The sequence below is a fragment of the Gopherus flavomarginatus genome, chromosome 12 (genome assembly GCF_025201925.1).
Source record: "Gopherus flavomarginatus isolate rGopFla2 chromosome 12, rGopFla2.mat.asm, whole genome shotgun sequence".
Classification (NCBI taxonomy): Eukaryota; Metazoa; Chordata; order Testudines; family Testudinidae; genus Gopherus; species Gopherus flavomarginatus.
This window is the reverse complement of record NC_066628.1, coordinates 31,961,644-31,978,492: the sequence shown is the minus strand read 5'-3', so window position 1 is coordinate 31,978,492 and position 16,849 is coordinate 31,961,644.

The window sequence follows — 16,849 nt, the reverse complement described above, 5'->3', positions numbered from 1 at the left end:
TCTATCTCTGTGGGCCTGGCTTCAGCTTGTCCCCAGAGTAGGTCATGGGGAAAGATGACTTTGCCTGCTGTTTGTCCACATCTTAAAAGCTCCCTGCAGCTTGGCACAGTTGGGGTTTTCGTTCAGGAGAAGCTCAAGACCGGAATCGATGGAGTGCTGCAAGTCAGTTCTGATGTGCATTTGGTGCTACAAGTCCCTCTCTGCACTCATCTGCAGATGATACCCCCAGCAACAGTCTTGGCTCGTTAGCTCGAGCTGTGGAAGCTCATGCTTTTAGATCTGGAGATCCCTGCTTTAATCCCTGAGGTGTCTGCCAGGAGGGCAGCCATCACATATTGACACAGCTGGGGAAGGGAGGGAGGTGGTCCACAGCTGGAATTGGAGATGGGGCAGAGGCCACCAAATCCAGATCCAAATCAGAGTCCAGATTTCAAATGCTCTATAGACAGAGAAGGTGGAGTGAGTTGTTGAATCTGGGATTTTGATTTGGCTCACTGTCAAAAGAGGATTCTGATCTGAAAATTAGAGGTTATTTTTGTTTGTGATTAGTTCCGACCTATCTCTAACAGGACTAGGAGTGGTCAGGACTGAGGTGCATCAGTGGAGCTGTGAAGCAACCCAGGACTGGAACAGAAGAAGGTGCAATGGGTCATGGCTGAGGTGTACTGGCAGATCTATTGGGGCAGGGCTAGGAATAGAATAAGAAGATTGGTATATGTTTGCATAGCTCGGAGGGAACCTACCATAATGTCTTCCAATCTTCGCACTATGCATGACTCGAGCAAATTCAAGCTGCCAATCCCTCATTTGCATGAGAAGTCAAATCACTCCAACATTCTTCCTTTGGACAAGGAATTGTTTTCAGGAAACACTTGGAAAATACAGAGCTACCAGGGTCAGCAGCAAATGAGAAATCGTCCTCTGCTGCTTCTGTCTGGAGTAAGAGTTACATAGAGGAAAAATATTTGGGCCTTGTTAGAGGCCATTATGTTTTCATCATGCATCAAGGCTTTTGATATTAGGCAATCCATTGTACCCTCCCTGGAAGATGTGACAGTGCAGTTCACTAATTAAAAGTGAAAATTCTCCGTTTTGGTCAGGTGGCAAGCTTCAATTAATCAAGTCGCAACATTTATGGAACTCTGTTGTTTAATGAATACATGATGGAATTCTCATTTTAATGAACTTTCCCGTGTGTTCTAAGCAAATTAGTTCAAGTACAACTGGCTTATCTTCAGTTATCGGCTTATCAGAATGGAAAGGAACAGAAAGCGGTGAGCATGGGCTGGGGTTGTTTAGTGTGCAATGGAGAGGACAGGAAGAGACTTCTCTGAACAAGTCTGCCAGGCACCATATAGGTAGGAGGTTTCAGAACTAGCTAATGCCGGGAATGGGGGCATCTCAAAAGCTTCAGATGACCACCTCTAGGTCCAGCTATTTATCCAATTTCTTTAGAAAGCATTCATCTCCAACAATTCTTGGGTATGGACATGCCATGCATATGGCAGGTACAATGGAACCCATTAAAAATCTAATGCTCACTGGCCCATTGTTTGTGACTATTTATTATTTATATTACAGTAATGCCTAGAGGCCACAACTGACCATGGTCCCTGCCTCCAAGAACTGGCCGTCTAAATAGACAAGACAGGCCAAGAGTGTAAGCAGAAGAAGGGGCACAGAGAGGAGAAGTGACCTGTCCAGTGGGCCAATGGCAGAGCTGTGAGTAGAAGCCAGGGTGCCTTGACTCCCTGTCCAGTACCCAATGAATTAGGTCACCCTGCTTCTCAGCCCAGGCACTGTTGGTATCATTTTATGCTTTCAATAAGAGTTCCCATGCCACTGCTATCATGGCGGGGTGGGAAACACAAAGATTTTAATGCCACTGGGGCATGGACAGACTCTATTTAACAAAAGGGGAACTTCAAAAGGTGTTTGAGTTAAGCAAAACAAATAAACAAACCCCCACACAGCCCTCTCTGGGGCTTCAGGTGGATTGTATATTTACAGGGTTCTGGTACAACCAGAACTCCACATCCCCAAACCTATCTCAGTCTCTGACCACCCTGTTGGCCTGAACCAACTCCCTGACTCTCCACTTCCACCTCCCCAACGTCTTCCAATTCAAATAGGCCTAAATGTGGGCCTACCTTTAGGAAGTGAACTTTGCAAACATTGGAATGGACTTTCCCCATCTGTAGCACTGGGATGAAAATACTTACCTGCTTTGTAATGCGCTGTGAGAGTCGTGAAGGAACTGCAATATGTATAAATCAAGTACTAACAGTGTTTATTCTAGAATTTAGCTTCTTATTAAGTTGGGAAACGGGCCAGGGTTATTACCCCCATTTTATAGATTGGGAAAGTGATGCACAGAAGGGGGAAGTGACTTGCCCAAGGTCCTGGCCAGGTTTAGGACCCAGATCACTCTCCTCTCAGTCCTATGCTCTTACTAAGACAGCTCGTGTGAATCTAAGGATCTAAGTCCACGGTTTTAAAAAGAAAAATAAGAAGAAATAGTTCAGCAATTAGATGTATATGTTATCTCTTTAGTTGTAGAATTTAAGGACAGAAGGGATGCCCAGAGCACCTAGAATGAATCCAAAATCTCTTTTTAAGATTAATTATTTTCCCCCTGCTTGCAAATTGCAACTCTGGGTTAAAGAGGAACAATTCACCAGTGATTCACATGCACTGGCATTCTGATGCCATTCCTACCCCATGTGAACAGAAGCCTTAGTGCATTCCCATCTGCTCTGTGGTGAGCACCACCATGAGCCCTTAGTGGGATAATGGGGGCCAGAAGGGGCCAATTAACCATATATGATGCATGGAGGTGGTCTGCAGTCACTCTGGAGGGAAAGGGATCTGGCCATGGGCAAGGATGAGATCCAGGGGGAGAGTAAAATTTGGGGTCCTGCCCAGGACTGGGAGATTTGATAAGTGGCCAAGAGGAATGAAATAGCCATGGGGAGTAGAGGAAGCTCCAATGGCAAATCCAAAGAAAGGCCAGGAGTTAGAGAGGCGAGGTAGGAAGGAGACCAAGAAAACAGCAGTAGGGACTGAGACTGAGCAGATCTGGATTGCTAGTCCTAGGGTCCCTGGGCTGGACTCAGAGTAGCGGATAGGCCCAGGTTCCCCAACCAGCCACTAGGAAAGTGGCACAGGGCCTGGAGTCAGAATGGCAAACCCTGCCTGAAATGGTGTCTGGACACTTTGTCCAGTGGGACTTGGTTACCCTGGAAAAGGAGGAATATACAGTGATCTGGTCAAAGGGCCGAGTCACAAAGAGGGAGCACCCCAAGTCACAGGGAGTTGGTGGGGGGGCACAGCGCAAGCAACTGACAGAAGGTGCCAGATAGGGCGAGAGCTCATTCCCAGACCGAACCACATGAAGATGCACCTGCAGTGAGTGGACACCTTCCTACACTCTGTAAAGCATTGCTGGAAGACTCCAAATGCCCCTGAAACTCTGTAGAAGGCTAGGACTCACTACTTGCCTATCTCTTTCTAATATTTTCCAGACACTCAGAGAAATGTCTGGTTTCTGGGTTTTGAACTATTTTTTACCCTGCTTGCCTTTGAACAAGCTCTGAAACCCAAGTAGAGAGTCGTGGAACATTTATTTCTAAGTATAATAATGTTTAAACTGCAGACGCTAATCCCTGGGACCTCTCCCAGCATGGGGTCCTGGGGGAAAGCAGGCATCCAGAGTGGGGCCAGTTGCTTCTGTGGTGCATGCTAAGTTCTCAGAGGGAAATGCTCTCACATTTTTTCATATAAAGATATTTTGAGAGAGAGAGATGGCTGGATGGGAAATACATCCTAGCAGATGTGTAATATCATTAAAGCTGACTCTAATATAATCTAAGCCACAGTTTGGTGTATTAATGCTTTGTTTACCTTTAAGCACAGATGGATATTTTTATTAGCATTACTCTGTTGATGCAGCTTCTAGAAAGGTTAGTCCAGAGGGCAGATGTCTGTGTTATGAGAGAACGTTCACACTGGGGCAACTAATCAGAAAGGTGAAGCTTTTCCATGAAATCTCAATTAGAGAATTAAACCTTGTGACTGTGGGCTGCCAGGAATTGCCATTTAGTCCTTGGTAGCAACGAGGACCAACTCCCCCACACCCGCCAACAAACAGCTTTCATCTAATACTGCTGGATGCCCTGTGGCTGACAACCACTCCCCATGCCCGGCTTCACAGACTAAACCCTGCCTCCCTCCCTGGTAAATGGGCCTGAAAAGAGAGCAGGGTGTACTGTAAAAGGGAACTAACTGATGCTGGGAAGGGCAGGGGAAGGGTAATGGACTGGTTAGGGCAGGTTTTGTGCATAGTCTCTTGCTCTGTTTCCTTATTAGGAGCTGTGATCTTACAGAGGTGAATGCTGATCCGTCAATTAATTGCAGGGGCAGCAATGCATCCTGGGACTGAGATTCCGTAGGGATTAAAGTCTTTGTGACAATGTTAGCGTCGGAAACGGTGAGTCGTCTGACCCCTTTTGAGCATATGGCAGACTCTCCGTGTCTGGTTGTCGCTCTTCAGAAAATGGAGACTTGGAATCAAATGCACTGCAACGTCCTTACTGGATTCAGTTAGGGAGGCCAGATATCTGCCTGATCCAAAGCCCATTGAAATCAATGGGAGGTTTTCCACTGACTTTGGTGGACATTGTTTAAGATCCTAAGATAGCAGCCAAGGACCATTTGCTCTCCTCTCTGTGTAAAACAAACAACCAGTATTTATCCAACTTCCAAGAGGGTGCTGTGAGGCTTAACGTTCATACAATGCTTTGAGATCCTCAGATGGAACTTTGGGAAACTTCACCACTGGCTATGTCACATAGGCCAGGGGAGAACTGGCCTGCTATGCACATCAGATACCTGCAAGCTACAAGTTCAAAATCCACTATTTTGGCTCCTTGCTCATTTCATTGTTCCTGGGAAATGTCTTCATATACCCACAGCTCCCTTCCCCTTGCAAACTGGTGAAAAAAGGCAGTAATTCTATCCACAGCACAAATGGGAGGAGATAGGTCTAGCTCGGAAGACTTGATCCTGATTATAATGTCCACAGTCCATGGGGGACTCCTATCACCAAGCAATTCCTTGAGTTTTACGTTTGTCATTTCTTTCTTGGCTGGAGTTGAGTGAAAGAAACTTTGAGGACCTTGGGGTAGAAAATCTTTAAGGAGGACTCTTGTCTCTCTTAATGTACTAAGAGGCTCTTAAAGGTTTTCCCCTGAAGCTGTCCTGTGAGCATGGGAGGTGTATCTCTTTGGCATTCAGAAACATTCCTCTACAGCCAAGAGGAAGCAGTGTATTTCTACTTGAGAATTCCTCAGACACCCAAGGAATGAAATTGCAAATCAGGCTTCTTGAAAGGGGGAGGGGGAGGTGCAACACCTGTGAAACCCCTAAAAGCACACACATAAGCAGATGTAAACGGCACTGGTGTGGATTTGCATGGGCGAGAATTTTTCCCTAATGTGGCTGCATCAGAAACTCTGCCTCTGTCTGGGCCTCTTCCAAATGCCTCATCAAAGGAGCATGGGCAGGGGGTACTTGTATCTTCCCCAGCCAGGTCAGTGCATTAGTTTAAATGGTCTATCTTGAAACAGGCCCTCTCTGTTGACATTTGTTTCAGGCTGGGCTCTCTAAATGGATGCCTTGACTCTACTGAGATATACTAGGGAGACAGGCTCCTTTGCCTGTGGGCTCCAAAACAATGGTGGCTGGGGAAGGCCAGACATTCATTTAGCATCATAATATTAAAAGCTGCGCCGGTCAGGAAATGGTTTTCCCATCTGTGAATATTTTCAAGAGTTTAAATTTTTTTTCCCATCTGGAATTGGGATAAAAAGTCAAAATCTCAAATGTTCTTGAACTGAAAAAGAAATTTTTTTTTTCATTTGGAGTCAATCAGAACATTTTGTTTTGATAATTCCACTCCCCATAGCAAATCTCCAGTGTCTCCTATTCATGGTATTTCCTAGGGCTCAGTGTCTCTGAGGGCCAGGCCCTCAGCTACTGAACTTGCCTATGTTCTAATTGCAAAGAGGCAACGTTTTGATCAAGGAGGCTGGCCTGGCAGACTAGCCATGGTGCCTGTGATTCCCTGCTCCTGTGTCTTCCACCCAGCAAGGCACCTGGGGAAGACAGAAGTGCTAAGGAATGGCAATATACAAAAACCTGTAGGAGAACACTTCAATCTCCCTGGACACACAATAGCAGATTTAAAGGTAGCCATCCTGCAGCAAAAAAACTTCAGGACCAGACTTCAAAGAGAAATTGCTGAGCTTCAGTTCATCTGCAAATTTGACACCATCAGCTCAGGATTAAACAAAGACTGTGAATGGCTAGCCAACTACAAAAGCAGTTTCTCCTCCCTTGGTGTTCACACCTCAACTCATCCTCCCTGATTGAACTAACCTTGTTATCTCTAGCCTGATTCTTGCCTGCATATTTATACCTGCCTCTGGAAATTTCCACTACGTGCATCCGACGAAGTGTGTATTCACCCGTGAAAGCTCATGCTCCAATACGTTTGTTAGTCTATAAGGTGGCACAGAACTCTTTGCGGCTTTCACTCAACCCTTGAAGAATGTTGATCCTTCTGTCACTCAGCAGTGACCCCTCTGGATATCAAAGGGATAGCAGTTACAAGCTACTACAGAAGTCCCTTCCTTTCCAAGGGGAAATGTAATAGATCTCTTGGTAGAGCATGAAGCGGAAACCTGAGTTAATTATAACCCTTTACTTAGTTTATCAGTTAAAACTAAGTAAAAATGGGACCTTTAAGAAATTTGTCCCCGTGAGTCTTGTTATTGTGTCACCCTTAAGCTAAAAAGCCACAATCCGCCAAAATGCCAAATCTCACCCCAAACCACAGTCTGAGAAGCTCTGAAAGTTTTAGCAATCAATGTCCCTGTTATTGTCATCACTGTTTCTTTCCCTCTCTTGATAGTCATAGACTAATCTCTCTGTTGAATGAATGCTCCAGAATCTGAGGGACGTGGTGTAAATCAGTGTAGTTACACTAAATTCAATAGATGTACATTGATTTTCACTAGCTAAGAATCTGGCCCTTATGTGACTAGCCCTCATGGTTGTGAGCAAAAAGCTTGAAAATATGAACCAAATGTAACCAGTGCAGTGCAGTCTGCCTGAGTCTGCAGACACCTTGAAACAATAGCTCTAAGAGGTGTTGAACGTGGTTGTTAACACTGAAACCTAAAGATGCCAATTTAGGGAAGGATTTTCAAAACAGTCAGCACTGGCCTGACTTTGATGTCATTGACGTTGATAGGAGAAATCTAATGACTGCAGTAGGAGCAGAGTTAATTGAGTGTTGCGTGCTTTAGAAAACCCCACCTTAAATATCAACCCTGGAGCACAGTTAAGGTTGTTGTATGATGTACAGTAGTCATAATACAGTAAAGTATGTTCCTGTGCATGGCAGAGTGGAGGGCATATACTCTTAGGTGGTTCAACTTTTCATTTCTTTCCTTTTGTATCAAGCAAACTAGGCATCTGACAACTTTCACTGTACACAAGAAAGATATTTTGTGCATGAATTCAGAGAGACACATTTTTTCCCCTCAGCGGCTCCTGTCATTAACAGGTGGAGAATGAAGCTAGATTCACTCATATGCTTTACATCAATTTGCATCATCTACTACAAAGCTATTACAAATGAATCTGTCATGCCTAGCTGGCACCTTTCGTAATAAATGATGTGAATCAGGAGGGAGAGGGGTATGTGAGGCAGGCCGTGCCCACAACGCCATCCATGAATGCCTTCTGTTTGAGTAACGTCTTTGCAAACATCTGTTGTAGTGTGAGGAGAGATGGCAGGAGAGGAGAGGAATTAAAACCCCATTAATGGATGTTCCTGAAGTTTTTGGAATCTCAGCTGGAAAGCAGGGGTAGGAGGGGGAGAAATCCGAGAGAGACTACTCTTCATAACAGTCGCTCATTACTCATGCCAGGCGATCGTTAATTACATTTATGCATTGATACAATTTGCTAGTTTTCTGGGTAGGTGGATCCTGCACTTCGTAAAGATGAATGAAAAATCACCAGGAGTGCGGAGCCAGAAGCGAAAAAGATAAATAACACCAGAAAACTGATTGCTGCCCGTCTGTCATAAAATTTCATTAGTTTTGACAGCCTGTACAACATAAGCAATGAATGAATGCTAACTACACTTCCTCTCCGTCTGCTTCCATATTTCATTCACATCGCTCAGCCTGGAGAAAGAGCTATCCAGATGTAGGCTGTAGGAGGAAGGGGCTGCTGGACCATTCACATGCTAAATTCTATTCAAACCCCACTAGCATCATCTCTGGGACAGAAATACTAAAAGGCTTAAGTCTAATATACATGTTTAGTCACAGGTATGTTTTACAGGTTGTGTGCGGGTGGAAAGGCTGAGCACTGGTCTGTGTAGGTATGTATGGGGATGACTGGTGTTCAGTCCCACACAAACTCAAAATGACAGAGGAAGTGTCTATCTTTGTCTTTCCAGTGGTAGATCTTCTGCTGGGGCACCTGGGCACATCCCCCATGCAAGAAATAATGAGAAAATAAAGACACAGTGAAACTGTCCTTCACTCCAGTTTTATGCAACATCCCTGGCTCTTGTGTTTCCATCTTCAAGATGAAAGATCCTTTCAGGGGCAGCTGCTCTAAGGCCCAACCCAGGGTGGTATAGTCCACATTCCAGAGCAGGAGCAGCAAGGTTTTACTGAACTTTCCAGCAGTCATTGATGGGAACTCTCTGAAGTGCCCTTAATTTCTGAGCACAGGGACAGCTCAGGCAAGTGTGGGTTCTGCCACCTTCCCCACCTCCTTTTAAAACTCATAAGTAATGAGAATAAATAGTCCAAGGTCTATAATAGCCACACCAAATTGGATATTTTGATCATATTAATTGCTCATGCTGTTGCAGCACAGGATCACAAATCAATGTTTTCCCAATGGTGGGCTGTGTGTCCTCCTGCATGTTTAAACAGATGTGACCTTGATAAGCACAGGTAGCAGGGGCTTGAGGCAGACAAATGAATACACTGGGGCAGATTTATGAAAAGTTATTCCTCCGTGTAGAAAAGTCTCTCGTCTTTCACCAAAATGCTCTTCCAAAAGTGACTTTTCTTTTGTACAAAGCAGGAGCTGGTTACGACATCCAGGCGTCTTGAAGAAAAGAGAGCGCAGTAGGTCTTGGTCAGGGAGTAAAAATGTAGGGGCTGTTCACTTGGAAGTCAGCTGCTAGAACTAAGTGGCCTCATTCATGTACACTATGCTGCCTTCCCTGTACAGGCTGTACCGGGGACCCTTCGTGAACAATGTAGCCTCTTTCATTTAATCTGCCCTTCCAGCATGAGGACTTGAGAATCCTTCCTGAACTACTGAGGTTCTTTCATTGAGTGTTACCTTCCATCAGGCCAAGAAAAACCACAGCAGCTAGTGAAGTTGAAAGGGCTGTCTCTAAACATGTGTTTACTGAAACGACTGTCAAGCCAGCCTTTGAGTCATCCTCTCCAGCATCTGTGCAGGATGACCTCTTCCTATCCGAGGAGTTAAGTCAAGCTTTAATGTGTTGCGACAGGACTAGAGAGCAAAAGGTTCCATGCTGGTCAGTCCCTGCTGAGCGATGTGTGTAGCTGGGGAAGGAGGGAGGCATGAATGTGAAGAAAATGCTTTGCCCTCTTTTTAAATTATGAACAAAACACAGTGAGAGAGCTCTAAAAAAAAATACAAAGCATGGGATGAAAGCCCCATGCACATCAATAATAGCTCCATCCAGCACCACCAGCAGTGGCATTCCAGGTCCTTCAACAAACTGAAGACAGTGGAATCAAACCTGGGATGACTTTGGTCCAAGCTGTTAGACCCTTCTTTGGTATCAATAGTAATGTGGATACATAGATTATAAAGTTATTTGGATCATCTAGTCTGACCTCCTGCATAACACAGACCATAGGACTTCCCTGAAGTAATTCCTGTTTTAACTAGAAGGTATCTTTTAAGAAAAACATTCAGTCTTGCTTTTAAAATCGCAAGTGATGGCGAATACACCACGACTCTTGGCAAGTTGTCTCAATGGTTAAATGCCCTTGCTGTTAAAAAAATTGTATCTTATGTCTAATCTAAATATATCTAGCTTCAACTTCAATCCAGATGAGGAGATCAGTTATGAACATGACATATGGATAATACTTAGCACTTCCATTTGGCTTTCCTCTGCAGCTCTCAAAGTGCTTTATAAAGGTGGGGAAGCATTATTATCTCCCCATTTGACAGATGGGGTACATAAGGCCAAAGGGCTGAGCCTGCAATCCTTTCTCACATCTGACTAATCCTATGGAATTCATGTAAGGAAAGGTTCTGTGACTGACTAGCTAGCAAGGTCAAACATAAGAACAGCCATACTGGGTCAGACCAAAAGTCCATCTAGCCCAGTATCCTGTCTACTAACAGTGGCCAATCCCAGGTGCCCCAGAGGGAATGAACAGAACAGGTAATCATTAAGTAATCCATTCCCTGTTGCCCATTCCCAGCTTCTGCCAAACAGAGGCTAGGGACACCATCCCTGCCCATCCTGGCTTAATAGCCATTGATGAACCTATCCTCCATTAATGTATCTACCATAGTTCCTTTCTGAACCCTGTTATAATCTTGGCCTTCATAGCATCCTCTGGCAAAGTGTTCCACAGGTTGGCTGTGCATTGTATGAAGAAATACTTCCTTTTATTTTAAACCTGCTGCCTATTAATTTCATTTGGTGACCCATAGTTCTTGTGGTATGAGAAGGAGTAAATAACACTTCCTTATTTACTTTCTCCACAGCCGTCATGATTTTATAGACCTCTATCATATCCCCCCCTTAGTTGTCTCTTTTCCAAGCTGAAAAGTCCCAGTCTTATTCACCTCTCCTCATACGGAAGCTGTTCCATGCCTCTAATCATTTTTCTTGCTGTTTTCTGAACCTTTTCCGATTCCAATATACCTTTTTGGAGAAGGGGCGACCACGTCTGCAAGCAGCATTCAAGATGTGAGCATACCATGGATATATATAGAGGCAATATGATATTTTCTGTCTTATCTGTCCCCTTCTTAATGATTCCCAACTTTTGGTTAGCTTTTCTGACTGCCACTGCACATTGAATGGATGTTTTCAGAGAACTATCCACAATGATGCCAAGATCTCTTTCTTTAGTGGCAGCAGCTAATTTATACCCCATCATTTTAATGTATAGTTGGGATTATATGTTCCAATGTGCATTACTTTGCATTTATCCGCATTGAATTTCATCTGCAATTTTGTTGTCCGGTCACCCACTTTTGAGAGATCCTTTGTTGCTCTTTGCAGTCTGCTTTGGACTTAACTATCTTGAGTAATTCTGTATCATGGGGAAATTTTTCCACCTCACTGTTTACCCCTTTTTCCAATCAAGTCAATCAATGAGTTGGTGACTGGGACAGGAGTAGAACCCAGGTCATCTGAGGGCCAGCCCCATCCTGAATCCACAATAATAATAGATTTGCCTCAAGCTGTGCTAAAGGAGGCAAGCAAGAGAAGAAGGAGGAAGGTTGCCTCTTGCATTGCAAAATCACAGTTAAACGGCACTGGAACACAGGAGATGCCAGACTGCATCAGACCAGGGAATCATCTAATATGAGATCCTGTCTGTAAAAGCAGTCAGTTCCAGATGTCAGTATAAGAAACTCTGCAGTAGATAGTTAAGGAATAACTTGCCTACGGGGAAAGTTTGTTCCTGAGTCCCATCAGTTACAGGTTGGCATGTGTCCTCATGCATGAGAGTTTATATCCCTTCCAAATTCTAGGATTTTTTTTCAATCTTTATTGTACCTGTGGATGTTTTCATTATTAACATCAACGTCCAACCCTTTTTTGAATCCTGATAAGCTCCAGGCCTCAATGATATCTTGTGGTAAACTGTTCCACAGGCTAATTACAATATGTCATTGTCATTACTGTAAGAAGTAGCAGGATTCCAACTACTGCAACAAGTGATCCACCAGCTGTCAAAAACTTAGCTTTAGATGGGAAAAGATAGATTAATTGATGCAACATTTCTAAAAAGGTTAATTTTTTTTTCAAATCACAGTCTAAACTGTAAATGTCCTTGATCAGCAGCTCTTGTTGCTAGTAGAGGGAATTAACTCCCCAAGGCTCCTAGAGCACACTGAGCCATGCTTCTTCCCCCCAACTCCCAACCCTTCCCCCCACAAAATCCTTCCTCACCCTTACTGTGCATTGTATTGATGCTAATTTAATTATCAAAGTAAATAATTTGTCCATTGATGCAAAACTATGAGGGAAGAAAACAAGGGCAAGCTATTCAAGCTCGTATCTGGGACGGACAATCCTAGATGCCAGCACGGATTCAGATGTGGAAGAAGTTGAACCCAGCTAATTTTTATTGGATGAGATTGAAGCACTAATTCTTTCCAAGAACTGACGTTCTTCTTCCCCCCTAGCCCACAGTGATGCTGGTATAGAACTAATGCCTTTTCTGCTACTCCATTGCAGCACTCAGCTGTTTGCTTATGCATGTGAGTGGGGCACCAGGGGCTGCTTGGGAGGGGTTTTAGCAAGGAGTTCGGTGGGACTGAGTGTTTTGGCAGGATTCTGTTGTAAGTAAAAGGACAGTGAATATAGATGTGATTTGATGTGACATGTTGGTTATTCTCTTTGATGGGGCAAAGCCCCAGCAGTGATTAAAGAGGGTTAAAAGCTGGTGAGTCGCAGGTACTATACCTGTGTTGTAATGTATTTGTTGCTTCTTAGCCAAAGGGGGCAGGACTAAGCAGAGTCAGGTGCTAACTTAATGAACACCTGAGCCTCATAAAAGGCTGTGGGAGTTCAGTGTGAGAAAGGAACTACAGAGAATGTACCCACCATGCTCCCATGAAGGGTCCTGAGGCAGACTCAACAGGAGAATGCTTACGCCCCAGGAGGACCTGGTCTGATGGGGTCAGTGCTCAAAACCAGAGGTGGAAGAAGATGCCACAGCCCAGGCTGGGGAATGTAGACAGACCCCTCAGGAAGGGCTGATTTGTGGAGATACTTTGGATGTTGTTTGGACTTTTGGTTACCCTGGAAGGGATCTGAACAAGATGCTTCTCAGCTGGATGGCTAAATCATGCACAAAGACTTCAGGGGACATGTGGGTGAGAATTCCTGCAAGGAGATGCTCAGCTGATAGGGGATGAGTGCAGCTCAGATTATTTTCACTTTTGTAAGGGGTACTTAAGCCCTGATTTTGGAAAGCATCCCTATTCAGGCAGGCACTTAAGCCTGTGCTTAACCTTAAGCATGGGCTTAACCTCCATGCATTTCAATGGGATTTAATCATGTGCTTAAAAATAAACATGAGCTCAAGTGCTGTCCTCATCAGAGCATCTGCTGGAGTGGTTTCCTGACTCAGCCTCATTGCTTGGGATGGGCACTCCCATTTTCTGTCTAGTTTATAAAAGAGCTAACTAAATACAAGCCTGTCTTCTATAGCACTGACCATGACCACCTCAGAGTGAGGCCAGCAGACCTATAAGCAGTGAAAGTGACTCTGATCCTTCCTGGGGTCATTTAACTAAAACATACACTTCAAACAGGCCAAGTGGTCACTGGTGCTCTTCAGCTCCCATGGTGTCAAAAGAATTAACAGATTCCAGCAGCACTGAGTAAAAGCATCTGGCCAGCATATGGAAGTTAAATATGCCCATTGAATAACTCCTCTGCTCACCTTCCCATGTCTGCAAGCCAATAAGGTGAGCTCATGCCCTTAAAGCTAATCCTCCAAGGGAGGTCACTGCATTCACTCCCTGTCGGTTTTTGACCTCAGACCTGACCTGGGAACCCCAAAATGTGAGTACTATTTGGAGATGACTGTGTTAATGGTCAGTCAGTTTTTGCTCTGTAATATGAATTTGGAGCCACAAAATGTGGACAAATAGCATCCAAGTTTGGGCGATGGTGAGCACTGAACTGAACCACTAGACCTTGTGTGGGTTATCTGGGTTAAATAGGATGACAAAGCTTCTTTCCTAAATCCAAATATCTTTTTAAATCAATTGGCCTTTTCTCATCTCCCCTACCCAACCTTGGCAATAGCAGGTGGGTATAATTTGATGTCAAAGATGATATCATCTTGCCTTAAAGGTCAGTGGATGGGATTATATTGTCAGAATGAGAATTAAGCTGTTTGATAATAACCAGACTGATAATCTAATGGAAATCGGCCATGCAGTGAAACTTGCCTGCCCAGAAGGTAGTGGCATGTGCTATATTGGAATACATGAGTGTAACAGAAAAAAATGAAGAGTTGAGAATCTATACTCATCAGGGCATGAGCGATTTTCCCCCCCACAGCATATCCATAGGATGACCATTATTAGAGCTGAATAAAACCCACTAGAGCAGAGATGTGCTACCTACAGCCAGTCCACCTGACTCCTTACCGGTAGGGGAATTACAACTGACAGATATGCCTGGGAATCCCAGGGGACACAGGTACCCTGAGTGGTCCTGATGTCCTAAGCAGGCCATTTTTCACTCTAGTTCTCCTGTACTAGAAGCATGGGAATTTTCATACTGGATCAGTCAACTGTCATCTTGTAACATTTTGGAATTACCATCTTGTTAATGGCAGGGGGACGGGAGGGGAATCTACCTGTTTGGACATGCATGTGTATAGAGTGCCTTTCACCTGGGGATCTGAGTGCTTCCCTAACGTGTGTGTTAAGTGTCACAGTCATCAAGGTATGGTTTGTACATTTATTAGATAGTTGAACAGAGTTTATTGTTCCGGTCTCAGGCGAGCAAAGGGACTAGAAATCATCATTCTCCAGCATCTCCAGTTAACCATTGTATGAAAGTGACCATTGGATGTTGGGAATTGTAAGATTCAGCCTAAAAAGATATGAGGGAAAACAATTTGTCAGCAATGGCAAGAGGGAGATGGGTTTTCAATGTGATTACTGAAATGAATGGGGCTTTTATAATATTTCATTAATCAAATGGATTTTTCACATAGCTTTGGACCTGGTTCTGGCTTCAGCGTTTTAGCTAAAAAATGCTCCTTCACTTTTTTACTATGTGGGCTTTATTAACACAGGTCTTAGCTATGTTAATGCAACCCTTCCAATGGAATTTTCATTAACTTCAAACAGAGACTGTTCTTGTATATGCCATGCAGCAAATGCACCCAGAAGGGACCTGACGGAACAAATCCTTCCACTGCAGGGTTTGTCTGCAATGTATACGGGATCCAAAACAAACCTCCGACACTCCTAATGTTTCTGCCCAAGAAGGCAGGCATCCTCCAAGTAAATACTGAGCTGCAGGTCCGCAGGCAAGCTGCGAGTAAATCAGCTTCACCTGAAATGGAATGGAAAGTAGAGTTCAAGGTTGCTAGTGAATTGGTGGCTAAATGCCAAAACCATTCACTTCAGGGCAGCATCAAATGATTCATTTGATAGCCTGACAAACAAATCTAGTAAAAATAAGATGTTGTAACTTTCTCCTCTGACCGCTGCAGTAGAAATTTTATGCTACTGCCTTACTGAATAGCAGCTATCTCTTGGCACAGTTCCTTCTCTTGTACAGTGCATCAGTTGTATTCCAAAATGCTGCTGCTCTTGCCAGGAGCTGAGGCTGCTGTTTCCACACTCTTTATCTGTGGATCTGCTACAGCATATTCACTTACAGTTTCTGCCAGTTTTCTAGCCTGTTGTTTATGTGCCCTCCACATGTGCATATTTTACAGTACAGGAGTACTTTTTGGTTTGTTCTTTCTTTTCTGTGTGCTCCCCTAATTAGTGTGTATCTGGAGTAACACATCTAGGCCCATAGTGACAGAGCGACCATTAACTGCAGCTTGCAAACAGCAAATGGGCTGGGTAGTAAAACACGCATGGGGAGGAAATTGAGTAGAGGATCTCATGCCAAACTATTTCAGATCCAATGTTTAAAACACACACACGCACGTACACACACATGCAGCCACTAGGATGCCTTCCTTGCCTGTAATTACTCTTTTACCATTGTCCTTGTGATAGAACATCTGTTGCCTTCTCACTAACTGTCTTCTCATGGCTCTGGCATCCCTGAATCATGTTGATGCAGCAGCTTCTGGTGTCCTCTGTGACCTTTCGCTTATTCTCCAGGGCTTGCTGCAGACTGGCATGTGTAACTTTCTGTCTCAATGCTGCATCTCTGCACCCCTTGGATTGTTTTTTCTATGAATTACTTTTCTCCTCCCCATGTGGCTGCTAATATAGGTGGGCAGCACAGTAATACTTTGGAAAGGATGGTCTCATGATAAAGGCATTAGACTGAGACTCAGATCTGCATTCATTTATTGACTGTAACATACACATGTGTGACCTTGGCTAGGTCACATAATCTCTTTCCTTTTCTATATTGTGACAGACCCAGACCAGTGAGGTACAGGAGTCTGGTAGAGGGCAAATATACTGGTCACTGGATGAGTAGTTTTCTGTTCCCTGAGTGACCAGAGCAGGGGCTGCACTAGAGTAATCAGGAACCTGCTAGAACCAATTAAGGCAGACAGGCTGATTAGATCACCTGCAGCCAATCAAGACAGGCTAATCAGGGCACCTGGGTTTAAAAAGGAGCTCACTCCAGTCAGGCGAAGAGGAGCCAGAGGAGAGGAAGTGCGTGTGAGGAGCTGGGAGCAAGAGGTGCAAGGAGCTGAGAGTGAGACGGTGTGCTGCTGGAGGACTAAGAAGTGCAAGCATTATCAGACACCAGGAGGAAGGTCCTGTGGTGAGGATAAAGAAGGTGTTTGGAGGA